Here is a 15,861-nt window from a genome sequence, read left to right as displayed (position 1 = left end):
ATGTTTTAGTTCTGGCTGGTATCCCACCGCTTAGGGAAGGTCAAGGCGAATCATGGGTTCAATTGCACAATAAGTGTATAGACTGGTTAACAAAACATAAGGGGGTGGGTTATGATATTACTAAAGAGAGTAGAGTATAGTTAATCTACTGAACTTCCCTCTGGGATACAATAAACACCTTGAAACTTTAAATTGTCCATGCAACCCTAACATGAAACAAAACCTTATGCATTTCTTGTTCTTCTGTGGTTTCTACAAAAAGCTCACTGGACATTATTTAATGCCTTATTGTAGAAAAAATGGTTTGACTAATTTTAAATCAGCCTTGAGGTCTTTCCTATTATTGGGATCAGATGAAGTTACTTTTAGGGTGAGCTGCTTTCTCAAGGCTGCTGTCAGATTAAGAACCACTATTAACACTGAGGTTTAATCATCGCACACTGCACTTTCTTGCATTTTAGAGAATTTTTACCTGCTCGCTTCACCCCTCTGTAACAGTTTTTTCATATTTATGTAGATATAATTATGATATTGTCCTAGCCATCCTTTTTAACTATGGTTGTTAAAATTGTGTTTTTAACTGTGTTTTTTAAACTGTGCTCTAAAACATTTTTTCTCTTAAAAACCCATTTTGGATTATGAAGGGACAAACTGTGTTTAGATGTGAAATTGTAAATGGAATTTGATCATGCTTGATTGTTCTCTGATTCATTTTTCAGATGTCATTACTGAACTGAATGTTTTAATTGTATTTTGTCTGTACTTTTATGGATGTTTTTATTCCGAATAAAGATCTTTTGACTTGACTAGATCAAGAGAGTCCTAACTTTGGAAGAGTAAGTCATAGGATAATGACTTAAAGAGTTCTGAGAATAATACCTAGCCAAAGAAGGTACTTGGATGAGAAGGAAGAAATCACAACGTTTCTAGGATCAGGAATGAGCAATAGAAGAGTCTACAAAGACATTATTTGTCATCAGCTCAAACATTGGTGAGAGTCCCACCCGTAAAAAAAGTCCGTTGGGGTGGGAAAAACTTTGTGGTAAGTGCTGCAAAGATGTGGAACCAGCTTCCCTTTAACCTGAGGAACTGTACTGATTTGTTGCCGTTTAGGAGAATGCTTAAAACTTGGTTGCTCTAGTCTCCTTCTTAATCTCTCCTCTTTCCAGGATAGCAGATAGCGTCAGGACACCCAAGGGTAATAGACGGGCTTAATAAAATAATGAACATAACATAACATCCTTCTTCAGGCAACCCGTTCACTACTGGATGACGACCCAGGTGTCCCCTAAAAGACTGCATATGTCAGAGACATGCCTATGACCCTCTGGGAATGCAGATGTGAATTGTGCTTCTCAGAATCAATGAAGGTCAGTTGCACTGCAGACACTTGACCTCTTGGGTAGGATTGTTGCTCAAGTCATGCTCCGCACAACTGGAGCTTGGTTTGTCCTCCATAGTAGAGCAGCTTTGCCCAGGCAGTTCAACTACTAGTGTGCCAGGATTGCAAATTACCAGCTGTGCTTAGCACGAAGAAATCAGTCACAAAATGATGTGACAATGGTGGAGACAGAGATAATGTGCTTGACTGCTCTATACATTGATGATGAGACTCGTCTATAGTTGGCCTGATTCACAAAGGAAACTTACATTTTTGAGAAAGTTTACTACTTTTCAGTGTTCACAAACTGCACTGCCGTAGTGAATTACACTTTTATGATAGCTTATATGTTTCTAGTAACTTACACCTTTGTAGTAACTAACACTTTTGTAGTAAGATCACTATTACACATGGCCACCCTCCCATAGAACATAACTGAGGGAGGGAATAAAAACGAAATTCCATAGGGACCATAGGGAATAATGTTAAATTATATAATGTTAGGTAAAATGGTTATAAATATATAAAAACAGAATATATGTATTATTTTTATAACCTATTTTTAATTCAAACCATAATGTAACATTATTTTTATAAAAAAAATAATTACATACATTTTTGTATTTAAATTACAGATTTTTTTTAAATTATGAAAATGTCTTTCAATGTGAAATTTTAATTCAATAATATTTTATTTGTGGGGTAGACTTGTTTCCGTTTTGTTCTACATTTAAAGTAAATATATAAAATAATTTACATTAATGTGGAGTTATGGAGTTATGATAAAGTATATGGAAATGTTTTTCAAAGTATCAAATTTAATGTTATATTTCCCATGGGGTTTTATTTAAATTCGTACCTCCCTTTTTTTCTATGAGGCTTTGTTGCAGTCCCAGTGGTTGACCATGTCTAGTGCTGGACTTACTACAGATGTGTATGTTACTAAAAATGTGTTAGTTACACAGGTAAGTTACAATGAAAGTGTAAGTAACTACAGAAGTGTAGTTTGTGAACAGCACTTTGTTGTAAGTTTTGTGGTACTTTAAGGAAACTGTGTCCATTCGTTAGGCAAGTATTTGCATACCAATTCATATAAAAATAGTCCCGAAAGTCATCAAAATCCTGCCTTTTTACCTTTTCAAATATAAGCATTAAGCAGAAACTACAAGACATAAACATATCAAACATAATTTTGAGCTGTCTAGGGTATTCCTTAATATCTTTAATGCAAACAGAAGCATAATTGCTATGTTAAAGAAAAATAATACAGAGGATTTAAACAAAATGCAATTAATTAACAACTGCTGACCATTCCATATCCTCAGAATACACATGAACGCCCAGTCAATATTTTTCTCTGAGAAAGGTGGCAAACCTTCGTGCAGGTTGGGAATATCCACTGGATGCTCACAATCATGGTTAGAACATACAGCCAGATGCAGCACATGGACCCATGAGACAGGTAGAAAATAGTGGGTGTTACCAATGCTATCTAAACATAAAAGTACAAGCTTCCATGCCTCACAGAATAGCATTGATAAACCTACTACAAAGTGCAGCTCATAAATCAGGCACTTAGAAAGACAGATTGTGACATCTTGAACACAATATATTTCTTCGGAAGCCTCTGGTGTCTGTTGACTGATTCACAAAACGAAACACTCATATTGGATGCACGCATACTTACTGATAATAAAAAGAAACAATTGCCCCATTTGTTTCGATTGGATTTTATGTTCCAGGAATATATACTCATCTCGGCATAGACCCACACTCAGGGATTGGCAATTAGAAGTTCTAGTACTGTTATATAACCTGCTCTGGGTTGGAGCTGCATAGCTTTGTTCTCAAATGGTTACCAAGTTATGGCTTACAGTAGTATGACAGTATTAATATTGATAACGCAATGCTTTTCAGAATACAGTACATATACTTTGTATAGGAATTTTAGTAGAATATCGTGTAAGTTACTTTTCAGATTACTTTTCTTCCACAGTGCAGTATACCTGGATACTGCATTGGGACATTTCCTGTAAACAGGTATGTGAAAGCGTTTTGCAAAAGCACTGCAGGCTTGGGGACGAAGGTCGTCTGGGTACAACCACCACTTGGGAAGGTAAGTTGGGATCTTGGGGGTTGGTTAGGCACCGTCGGTTGGGCCACCCAAGGCTGTGGGGCATCGGGGGCAGGGGTGACTTTTAGGGTCGGATCTTCGTACCAGCTCCTGGTTGCGGTTGAGGGGACCTTCAGGTTTGAGGCTGCAGATGTCGACTGGAGACTTGAGGCAGGTCAGGGGTCACTGGATCTCGGGTCAAGATCACTGGGGAGACCTCCTCTTGTTGTTGGGCCACTCAAACTCAGGCCGTGGGTGCTGAGTGCAGAGTGGTGCAGACCCGTGGATCCTCGTGGAGCTGGAGTCTGTTGATGAACAAATCCGATGTTCATGGGAGACAGGGTCTTTGGCAGGGAAAGCAGGCTGGTCCTCTGGGTTTCTTGAGGTGGCTAGCTCCAGGACACACCGGGATTTCACTGGAGCAGGTTCGAGGGGGGGACATGCTGGTAGGGCTTGGTCCAAGTCGGTGGGCGTCATCTTCTTGTTAGCTTCAGTACTGCTCTTCGGTCGTTCTTCTTTTTTTCTTCTTCTGCTTTCTTGTCTGAGGTAGCAAGGTTCAGTGGTGACCCTAAATACTATATTTAGGGGTGTAACTGGTAGATAAAAGGTTGGGACCAATGGGTCACTTCCCTGGTGTGGATACACCCCCTATTATGACACCCTCCAGTGGTACGGGGGGCATACACCTTTCCCTGGATGGCTGGGTACCCCCATCTGCAAGACTGGAAGTTGTACTTCCCAATGCCTCCCACACCTGAGGGGTGGGGTTGGCAGAGGTGGGCACACCTCTCTTCCTAACTTGTTTTTCCCGTTGGTTCTCCCGCCCAAAGTAGGAGTCAGAACCAATGGGGACCAGTTGCTGAAAATAGCATGTGCCCTGGGGAAGCTAACAATGGCAGCACGCCTTTGAAGCTTCCCCTTTGTGGACCCTGCCATCCTGGGGGAGGAGGCTTGGCACCTTGTGCCAGGATGTGCATTGTTTCAGGCCACCAAGAGCAGCAGGCCCCTGACCCAGTAGTCAAGAAACATATCTGGTGTTGACATCTGAAAGCAGCCACTCAGCCTGGACACTAGTGGTAGGTCGTTTTTCAGGGGGCATCTCTAAGATGCCCTCTGTGTGCATTTTTCATTAAATCCCACACTGGCATCAGTTGATACCAATTGGGATTTGTTTTTAATGCAGATTCAGGGAAAGAACATAGGCCCTGGGTTAGTATGTGCCCAGGGCACACTCAGTCAAAGCACATCAGCAGTTCAGCAAAAAGTGGGGGCAACCATACAGAAAGAGTGCACTTTCCTACAACCACGCTGAACATCTTAATGTACATTTGAATATCCTAGAATGAGTGATGTTTGGTAGAATATAAGAAAGATTGTAGGCAGTCAATATTGCATAATACTACCCTGATAAAGAGTATCAGGGTAGTATTAATGGAGCCAGTCGGTTGGTCGGAAAGGCCTCATAATCCCTTAAGAAAGCATTTCTGCCATCTGAATTATTATGTTGGTTTCCGACAGCCTTTGCATGTTGGTCTTTCTGACATGAAAATGCTGTTGCTAAGCTACATCTGGGGCCCCTAGCAGGGCCACCTTACCCCTGGCCCTCCGCATCTGTGCTTGGGGGCACCTATGATTCCCTCTGAACATCTCTGTGCCGTGTGCCTGCCACACAGTGCAGGGATGCTCACAAACTCCCATTTCACAATGTGAGCTTGTGCTGCAGGCTGGAAACATAGGTTTCATTGCGGTGTTTACACCGTAATACCTTTACAACAAAGGTATTACAACGAAAGACATTACAATGGCTTGCAGTAGATGGCACACTAACCTAAGAAATAGTATGATTTACTATTCCAACACCTTCCCTACTGTACGTAGACTGGAGTTGGAATAGAAAATCATACTATTCCTAAGTCTAGTGCCATCCAACGCAAGTTGTTGTAACAAATTGCATTGTAATGCCTGCGTTGTAAAGGTATTGTGGTGTAAACAAAGTGATGTAACGTCATATATCCGCTGCGGGTGGTTTCTGCCTGTCACACAGGCTCCCATTGAGAAATGCAAGTTTGCAACCGTGCCGTGAGCGGTCGCATCAAAATATTGTGGTCGGAACCACCGACCTGAGGCCGGTCTGTTCCCAATCCGCAGCAGTGTCGGTCAGAGGCAACTCTGACCAACATCGTGATACGGGTCTGAATGTGTAAAATTAATAAAAAGTACAAAATTTAACATGTCTAACAATGGAACATATGTTTTAAAAATACTAGTCTATAAAATTAGAAAAATTACACATAGCTAATTTCAAAAGAAAAATTAAATTAAAGCAGAGAGTGGCGCTTATTAGCACATATACTGAAATGGCTTACCTTCTAGATTATTATGCACATGTGCAAATGTAAAATGCCATGGTTAGCGAAAGCGCAATGTGAATGATACTTGAGTAGATTGATAGATGAAGAGGGCTTCCCAAAAGCCCCTCAATGTATGTATATCATTATGAATTATTATTATGACTTTTTGGGAAAACATAAGGCTGGCAGGATCTTTAAAGCTGTCTAGGCCAGACTTAAAAAGATACTAGAAACCATAGGAGAGAGGCATTCTTCAAGTTCAACATCTTTGGCAAGTGGATACATTTTATATAAAAAGTTATGGAAAATATAGTGCTATAAAAGATTTTATCCACGAAAACAAAAGCAGATAAAATGATATCTCATACTGCAGCAAAAGCTAAATAAAACAACTGCAGATACACATAGCCCTAGCTGGCTAAAAGAACTCAGGAGAAAAGGGTGATAACAATGTCTGGAAAGGGCATTAATGTATTTACTTCAGGAAATCGAGGCATTGAGCATGCAAATAGCAATACTTTACTGATATTCAAGCACAGCTAGCCCTTGAAAAAATTTAATGATTACACTTTCTACTAAATAAAGATTAGCAGTGCACATTCTATAAATCAAAAGGGCACACATGACTGTGAACCGCTTGAAACATATTTTGGACTAAAATTGATATGACTCTCAATTCACTGAAGCTGAACGGAGAGAAAACCGAGGTCCTTGTTTTCTGTGGAAATAAGGACATCTGGTCAACTGAATTGTGGCCACCATCTCTCGGAGTCTGCCCTACACCTACAGACTCTGCTCGCAACCTGGGAGTGATGATTGACCCCTCTCTTTCAATGACACAGCAGGTAAATAGGACGGTTGCTACCTGCTGGGGTATTATTAAGATCCTTAGGAAAATTAAACACTACCTTTCCCAGCAAGCATGCAAACAGATTGTGGTTGCACTGGTTGCCTTGAGGCTCGACTATTGCAACGCACTCTATGCCGGCATAAATAAGGGCCTCGTGCAACGCCTGCAGACTGTCCAGAATGCGGTGGCTAAATTTGTGCTCGATGTTCCTAGGCTTTCTTCAGCTACAGCTGCTAAGAAGGGCCTGCACTGGCTCCCAATTCAGGCCAGGATCTCCTTTAAGACCCTTTGCCTGACTTATGGGGCATTGTCCGGCGACTGTGCAGAGGGGGTGAAGACTCTGCTGGTTCCTTACACTCCTTGCAGAAACCTCCGCTCATCTAGTAAGAACTTGCTGTCAGTTCCCCAATTTCGAAGAGCTAAATGGGGAGAAAAGGCTATTTAGTCTCCGGCCCCTAAACTGTGGAACACCCTTCCCCCTGAAATCAAAACTCAACACTCCGTCCTGACGTTGAGGAAGGCATCAAAGACATGGCTCTTTGCCAAGGCATACCCGTAATCTAGTTCCCGGTCCTTATGATTTTCTTTGCTAGGCGCCTTGATGCCCATTTGGCTTAGTTGTGCAATATAAGATTGCTTTCATTTCATTTCATTTCATTTTACTTTGGATTTTCAGTACCATTAAAGATTACAATGACTTCTTTATTGATTTGTTCTGTTTTCCGATAATCAACATGCAGCTCCATAGAGGAAATGCAAATGTTTTAGCAATACATCTTCTCTGATGCAAAAATTGAAGCATGTGGAAAAACAGAACCAAAAAAGTAAATAACTTATTCTAATGATCGATCGTCAATCCTTAGGGATTTAGGGGAAAAACTAATTAAAGTAATAAGAAATTAAAGTGTGAATATAATTTTAAATCAATAACGTTAATGAAGATATATAAAAGTAGACATTATATTTTTGGGTCTGGCTTAAAAACAAGTTTAGCTATTTTGCCAGCCTCATATTTTCCAATAATCTATAAATAAATAGAGGCTCTCAATCAACACTCTTTCGTCAATGCTCTTTTCAAATGTGACTCAAATAATACTCTCTCCCACAACAACACAAAGTATAGGCCAATGGACTAGCCCACTTCAACCACTGGATGCCTTCGCTTTGAGTACTTACTTTATTCCCTTACACACACACATATATATATATATATATGTATATATATATATATATATATATATATATATATATATATATATATATATATATATATATATATATATATATATATATATATATATATATATATATATATATACACCTACAAATCTAATTCCCTAAGAATATAACTTTTTTTACACTTGTACTTCCCAGTGATCGCTAGTCCCTATCTATAGCAGGGTGTCCTCAACTATCTCCATAACACTCAACACATTTATTGTAAGTTGCAATATTGACTCCTCACTACTAACCAGCATTGGTACATTATTTATCCTTTAGAAAAACATGATACTATAGTTGAAAGAGTTTATATGCACATTTCTAAATTAAAGCCTCCCCCTCAGCTTTGTGTTTGAGATGTCATTGAGAAGTGCCTCTAGTAATGACACAAGCAACTGTTGGTAGTGGAGCGAAAGACATTTTACATCTCCCTTGCACTCTACTTTGAGGACGTATGTTGTCAGTATGGCGCAAATGCAGCTTTCCATCTCCATGGTACTTTTTGTGAGGTCCTCTGTTGATAGTATATTGCCACACATTTTCATCTCCATTGCACTCTTCTGTGAGATCTCTGTTAGTAGTATAGTGCAACCAAAGACTTCTATCCACACTCCACTCATCTTTGAGGACCTCTGTAGTAACATATTGAAACTGCAACTTTCCATGTCCATTATGCTCTTATGTGAAGACCTCTGTTAGTAGTATAGCATAACTGCAGCTTTCCAAACTTACTTACTTAAACCCCACCAATTTATTTCTGCCATACAATTTAAATGTGTGCAGAGAATAATGGCTAAAAAGTACATCACATACACAATGTTAAACATAAAACATTTTTATCAATTGCCCTTTACTGTGGCCGAAACACCATCAGCAAAATGGTTAATTCATTGATTTATGTCTTTTTTATGCGGCGTTAGGGGAGAGATTTTTACACGAGACATGGATGTTACCTTTTAAATACAGGTGTTGAAATGGGGACAGTTACGTTTTTCCTAGTGGTTCAGACTGCAAGAATACTTTCAGCCATTCTTTGGTTTGCAGGGAAGTTACACTACATCGGGCTTGCAATGCTTCGAAAGCAAAATTAGCTTTTTATCTTAAGGATTCTCCGGCTACCGTAATTTTATCCAGCATTCAGATTGCTCTTTAATGGAAGTAATTTAATATTGAAAGGCCAAGGTCGTTGTGGGAGGAGACCCGGACTACTCTATCTGCAGTTAGAGTGGCAGTTTGGCCTTCAATTTCTATTTTTAATGTGAACTTTGATAGTCTGTGCTGAAGTCTTCTTCTGAAAGATAATCACTACCATGCACTAACATCTCACATGTCTTCGGAGAATTTGCACACCACATATCAAATGCTTTAACTACTGTGGGAGTATTAAATTTTTTCAAAGCGATTGGATTTCGGTTTGTTAATACCTTCCAGGCTGTCTACTGAGTGATTCTATCATTTATACACTTCTTGATTTCCAGCGTTTTGCGGAGAATACAGCTTATTCTATTTCTGATTGTCGGGATTCTACTTCTATTTTTGCTGCTCTGCAATGGATGTGGATACAGTTCTTTAGCGCACCCATACTTCGGGAACTGAATGATAACAGGTCCTTGTCCTTTTGACCTGTATGGTTACATGCGTACAGCCTGTGTTCCACTGTCATCTGTACACTTTCAAGTGTGCCTTGGATATATGCCTTGGAATGCTCTGAATTAGTAGAATCACAATGCCTGCAGAATCTGAACTCAGGGACAGTGTGAATGAGTGTAGTTTTCATTATATGCACTGCCCTAAGCCTTTGTTCCTCAGAGTAGTATTGTTATGGATTGTCACGGTGGCCCTGCCGGATTTCCATCCCTGCTGAATCTCATCACTGTCCTGAGAGGGATGGCAACTTGTTCTGCCCCAGTTTGGCTTCCAGATGAAACACGCTTACAGGTAAATAGAGTTACACCACTCCAAGGTATCTGGCAGAACCACATTTGCCCAGTGCTCTCTAGGCTAGGTAGAGCTAGGTAGGAGTAGAACTATATATGTTCATATGCATTTATATGATCACTGAAACAATTATAATGGTTCAATTATTCATCTTTTTCATCATTCTTGTAATGCTGATTACAGTGCTCTGCTTCCTTCTACTTATCAACACAGCACACACAATTTGCACCAGAATCCAATTGCTTCCATACATGTTTGAAATGCTAATTTGTTTATTTCTTGTGTCTCCCTTTGGACAGGCCTGGAATAACAACAAAAGGGTAGATCTATTTCCACGATTTCCTTGGTGGAATTAGGGTTGTCATGTTCTCACCCTATGAGGTTTAGGGGTCAAGATGGCACACTGTGAGCTAGCCAGGAATTGGCCCAACATAATCTGATGGTATGAGTAGACTCAGGAAATGGGAATGGATAACCCCTCCAAGTTTGGAGTCTCTGGAATCACAATTTAATTTAACAATTTAATAAAATCAGATACAAGGTTGTACACTGCTCATCCAATGTAATCAAAAAGTAGGTTCTCCAAGTAACAGTGTAGTGCAGGTGCAGTACAGTGAGCCATACAACACAACAAACAGATGTGACAGATAAATATTTACAGCATGTACGCTGGGTAAATACTCACCAGGTACAAGAATACATCAGTGGTGAACTCAATGATATGAGAAGTTGAGTTTGGCATTCCTGCAAGTAAAGCTATGGGTAGACCCATTGAATGTCGACGTTTTGAACCCTTTATGAAGGATCTTTTGGAGTCTTGGTCAGAACAAGGGATTGGTAGCAACCTAACCAGACCAATCTGGATATGAATGACACAATGAGTGTGTCTTTCAATCTCTGTTAAGATAAACATGATGAATCCAAGCTCTCTGTATACTTGCAGGTCATAGACCTGTCAAAGCAGGATTTCCAAACTCAAATGCTCATATCATTGCATTTTCCACAGATGTATTCCTGTATCCAATGGATACTGACCCAGTGTACTTATTGTAAATGTTTATCTGGCACACCTGTCCGTTGTTTCCAGAAAGGAAGGTACCCCCCTAGGGTTCATTTAGAGGTCTGGGAGCAAGGGGGAAAAAACAAACTATTTTAAGAAAGACACCCACTCAACCTATGTACTTTCACTGGAGGGCTAACATTAGCTCTTTTCACAACCCACTGTTTTACTCAATTGTACAAAAGTAAAAACACATGTAAGTGAAAATACCAAGCCTTGTTGAAGTGCAAATATACAACAATGCAATTGTTACATACTTGACATGTTTGAGGTACATTGTCTCATTAAAGCTAACATGCACATTGAAACATACAGTATGTCCCCATACTTCAACCCCACTCTCATCCTAACCTTTCACACAACACCACACTAGCACACGCACATCACTTGCATACACTTCCCAGCCTTGCTCAGCATACAATTTTGGGGTCACGGAGAGAGCCCTTCATGAATGTCCATGATTATGTTGCCAGCTGGGAACCACTGTAACCCGGTCAACGCACGTTTCAGTGGAAACTGTGAATTGTGTTTACCTTCATCAGGACCACCCTAGCTCTATGGGAAACATCCTTTACAACGCAACTTTTACCACGCAGTGCCTTTACGACTTAACTTTTACAACGCAAACCATTACAACGCATTGCGCTGGGGGCGCTCTAGGATAGGGAATAAGTTTAATTTACTATCCAACACCTTCCCTAGTGCCCACGGGGACTGGTGTTGGAATAGTAAATTAAACTTTTCACTATCCAGCACCCCAAAGCGCTATGTGTTGTAAAGGTTTTCGTTGTAAAAACCGCGTTGTAAAGGCATGCGTGGTAAAAGCATGCGTTGTAATGTCATACATCCTATCTCGAGTTTTTTAAAGGTGAGTGGTGGGGGATAATATGTAGCGATGATTGACATCTAAGCTGCTGATTTTCACTCTCCTGGGTGCGAAGATATGATTGCCATCTTACTGGCAAGTCTGTGCGACTTATTATGAGTCCCACTCCAGTTGATATAAAACATGAAGCTCAGAACACAGCCTCCTCTATTGATGAACAATAGGAGGATGGCTAAAGAGAATGTTTATACTGGGCTTTATTTTGTCTTTATTTTACCAATTATGGACTTCAGCTCACTGTGCTAATTGGATATATGTTCCTGAATATGGATTACTTGAAATGCATTTGCCAATGCGGCAATTGTTCTTGTCAGAGGTACATGTTACACAGAGCAGCCTGGTCCCGATGCCATTGTCCACGCTGCCCCTGACTGTTGTGAAGTATCGCCCTCTGTACTGCACTTGCACTGTGCCGTCACTTGTAGTACCTACTTTTTGATTACATTGGATGATCAGTGTGTAACCATGCATTTGATTATTCAAATAGAAATACAAAACCAGCCCCAGGCAGAATCACTGGACTTTGCGGATGCTGGGTAGTTTCAGCATCACACTGAGAGACAATATACTTATCACTCCCCCCACACTGAACGTCTTCGCAACCAGACTATTTCCTTCTCCCGTCTTCAGATATTGCGCAGGTAACACAATCCTGCATTCTTCCCTCGTGTTATTGGCCCATTCTTCAGTACTAATGATGGTGGGGTTGTGGCTGTGGCTGTGGCAAGGTGGTACTGGGTTGGCTGAAATTGTGCTGGCTAAGAGATGAGGATGTTGTCGAAGAGATAAGGGATACCACAATGGCCTATTTTGAGTTCTTCCAGGGAACCATAGCCTCTCTGGTGATGCTGTGGGAGGTGTTCAAGACAGCCCTTAGAGGCCAAGTGTATTCCGCCAATGAGGGCCACAAGCTGCATAGGGAGATGGACCTGCTGCACTTACATAATTAGATCAGGGATTTTGAGGGTGCCACCGGATCTCCAAATAGACTTGGCCGAATTGGAGAAGCTGAGGTGCAATGTAATGCTCCTCCTGGTAGATATAGAGCAGTGTTCTGTACAGTGCATTGGATTTATCTCTTTGCAGTCCTTCCAAGATGGGATTCAGTCCCAGGTTCTGGCAGTAGGTGTTGGATTTATACACTGATCTGTGGGCTTGTGTTCAGGTAAAAAGGGTTCTTTCAACATGTTTTCCTAGTTGAGAGGGCACTCTTCAGGACTTTCACATTTGCTATTTTCTTCAGTAATGGAGACCCTGGTGAACCTCATTTGGCTTTGATTGGGAGCTTCGATTGGGGAGTGTGGTGGAAGATAAGGTCTCACTGTACGAGGACGATATGCTCCTTTTTATCCAAGAGCCCAGCTATACCTTCTCAAGGCGCCTAGAGATTCTGGAGCGCTACGAGAAGGCTTTGGGCCTCAGGGTCAATTGGACCCGACCTATCCTTGTGCCGAAAGACCGGGTGGATCCTTGGTTACGGATAGCGTGGTACAGTTTCCTGTTTTTGAGCATGTTGATTGCCCTCCCTCTGCCCAGGTATTGAGACCTTAATATTCATACCTTTGTGGCCCTAATGCAGAGGGATATGACTGAGTGGTCCAAGCTGCCACTATCGATTCTGGACAGTGGGGCACTGTTTAAGATGTTGTCTCTCCCCCTCTTCCTTTATGTGTAGCAGCACTACTCCTTTGCCGTACTGCTTACTTTCTTTACCGAATTGCAGTTGCATATCGCCACTTTCTATTCAGCAAGGATGACTCCTAGGGTGTGTTTTGCAAAGTGTTGCTACTCCCCTTTTGAAGCTGGCCTAGGATGGGCAGACATTCATCTATATTGCTAGGTCTCGCAGCTGGTCACTATTGATGACTGGTTTTGGGCGGGTAGGGGGGACCCAGCATATAGGCTGGAGATTACACTTCTTCAGCCCCACAGTTTACTCTCTTTGCTGTACGGTCGGAGGCCCCTCACTCTATTCTACCAATTACCCTGTTCCCTATCAGCTGTTGGTGCTCAGCACTCCGCCACATGAACTGCCACGGTAATCCCTCTTTGGCATGAGATGTGGTTGGCTGAGACTGCTGGGCTGGCTGGGTTTCAATTGTGGGACTTAGCTACATCTCCACATTGGGAGATGTCTTAAGGTATGGCAACATTTGTAGGTCATTTCAAGAGCTAGAAGACAACTTTGGCCTTCATCCCTCCCAATTTTACCATTACCTGCAACCACAGTGCCTTAGAATACTACAAAGATAGGCTAATGGGAATACCAAAATTTAACCCACTTCAATGTAAGTTAGTAACTGATGCTCTGGGCAGGGGTATATATATATAGGCTTTATAAATACTTGGTCATAAATACACCCTACCCTCTGGGACCACTGAGGTCAAGGTGGAAGGAGGATGTAGGGTCTTTCAGGGTAACGAATGGGCAGAAGCGAAAATGGCCTAGAGGGTGCTAGCGATATCTAAGCATCTGAACTTGGTTCAATTCAAGTTTTTCCATCGGATTTATTATTCTCCTGAGTTCCTCTGGTGTATGGGCAAGGCTTCTGACCCGCAATGTCTGATGAGTGGGTCCACCCCAGGTACCCTGAACGTCACTATGTGGAAATGCCCCGGGTGCAGGCACATTGGTTGGCAGTCAATAGCCATATGGGGCAGGTGGTCGGTTTCTCTGGTACTTGATATCAAAATTGTTCTGCTGAGGATAATTGATCAGTGGGTGACTCTAGAGCAGTCCATTCCCTACGTGCGATGGTGAATATGGTGATGAAAAGGGGTCTTGCTAGACATTGGAAGGACATGCAGACACCATTGATACTAACGTGGGTTTGAGGAGTTAATTCCTTCACAGCACCTGGAAAACTTATATATATGGTTCGGGCATCCCGCAGAAATTCAACCGAATACGGGGGGTGTGGACCAAAAAGTAGATGTCCATTAATTGAGATTATGGTTATTCTCTGATGTTTTTTTATTCATGCTTCAGGGGTAGTGAGGGCTGCCATCTTTGTACCCGTGAATGGCTCTGCCTATATTTTCACTGTGGCCCTCCTGGTTGGGCTTGATGTTTTTATTGTGTGTGTTGTTATACAATAAACTCAATAAAATGTGTTAAAATAAATACAAATCAAACATCAGCATTTGTGTTGATTCCTGACTTTTTTCTTTTTTTATGTATTTATGAATGACCAGTTGACAGCAAAATAGTTTTAAGTAATTCCTGGCAGAACATTTTCATGTATTTACTTAATTTTCCTTGTTCTTGGGATTACAGGGTGCCCCAGATTTCCTGTGACTCCATTATCCCAGGAGTTTAGGAAAAGAGCAATTTTGCACCGGGTTACGTGCATCAATTTCATCAGCACAAGTTGGACGTTGAAAATGAAGTCACAGACTACAAAAAAAATTTTTGTCTTTCTATTGGTTTATTTTATTTATTGTATAAAAATTTTTGGGGGGTATTTAATTTTTATATGTTTTTTTTAAAAGACGATTTGTTTTGACAAGTTTTATATCTATACATAATGCATCATGTTACAAGTGATTATATACACATATTTATCAATTACAATTACACATAAATCACAACAAGTTCATTAGTCATTTCATGTAATACAGAACCAATTCCTCTTCAACGCGTTTCGGCGGTTAGCCTTCCTCAGGAATTCTGTATTTTCTATGCAAAGCGTTGATACTGTCTAGTGAAGAAATGAGCCTCTAATGGGATAACTGGAGTTTGTCTCTAATGTTATCTTCTGGGCAGCACAGTCTGCAAGGATTCCAAAACAGCTGTTAAGGAAAGAACTGATGAAAACGTTTATTCCAATCTAGAAATTGAGTTGCTGAGGGAACTCTCCAATTGATTATGTGAGCTCTTGCTTTTGTCTCGTTATCTGCTGACAAGCAGACCACTTCAATGTGGGCATTTTAGTTATTTTCCATGAAGCCGTAGATCTTGGATGGATAAGTGTCCAAACGATTCCGCTCTATAACATTCGATGTGGATGGAATTTGTGATTTGGATGTTTACGTATCGGGAGGGTTTATCTTCTGATACC

The sequence above is a fragment of the Lissotriton vulgaris genome, chromosome 7 (assembly GCF_964263255.1).
Source record: "Lissotriton vulgaris chromosome 7, aLisVul1.2, whole genome shotgun sequence".
NCBI lineage: Eukaryota > Metazoa > Chordata > Amphibia > Caudata > Salamandridae > Lissotriton > Lissotriton vulgaris.
This window is presented reverse-complemented; position numbering follows the sequence as displayed.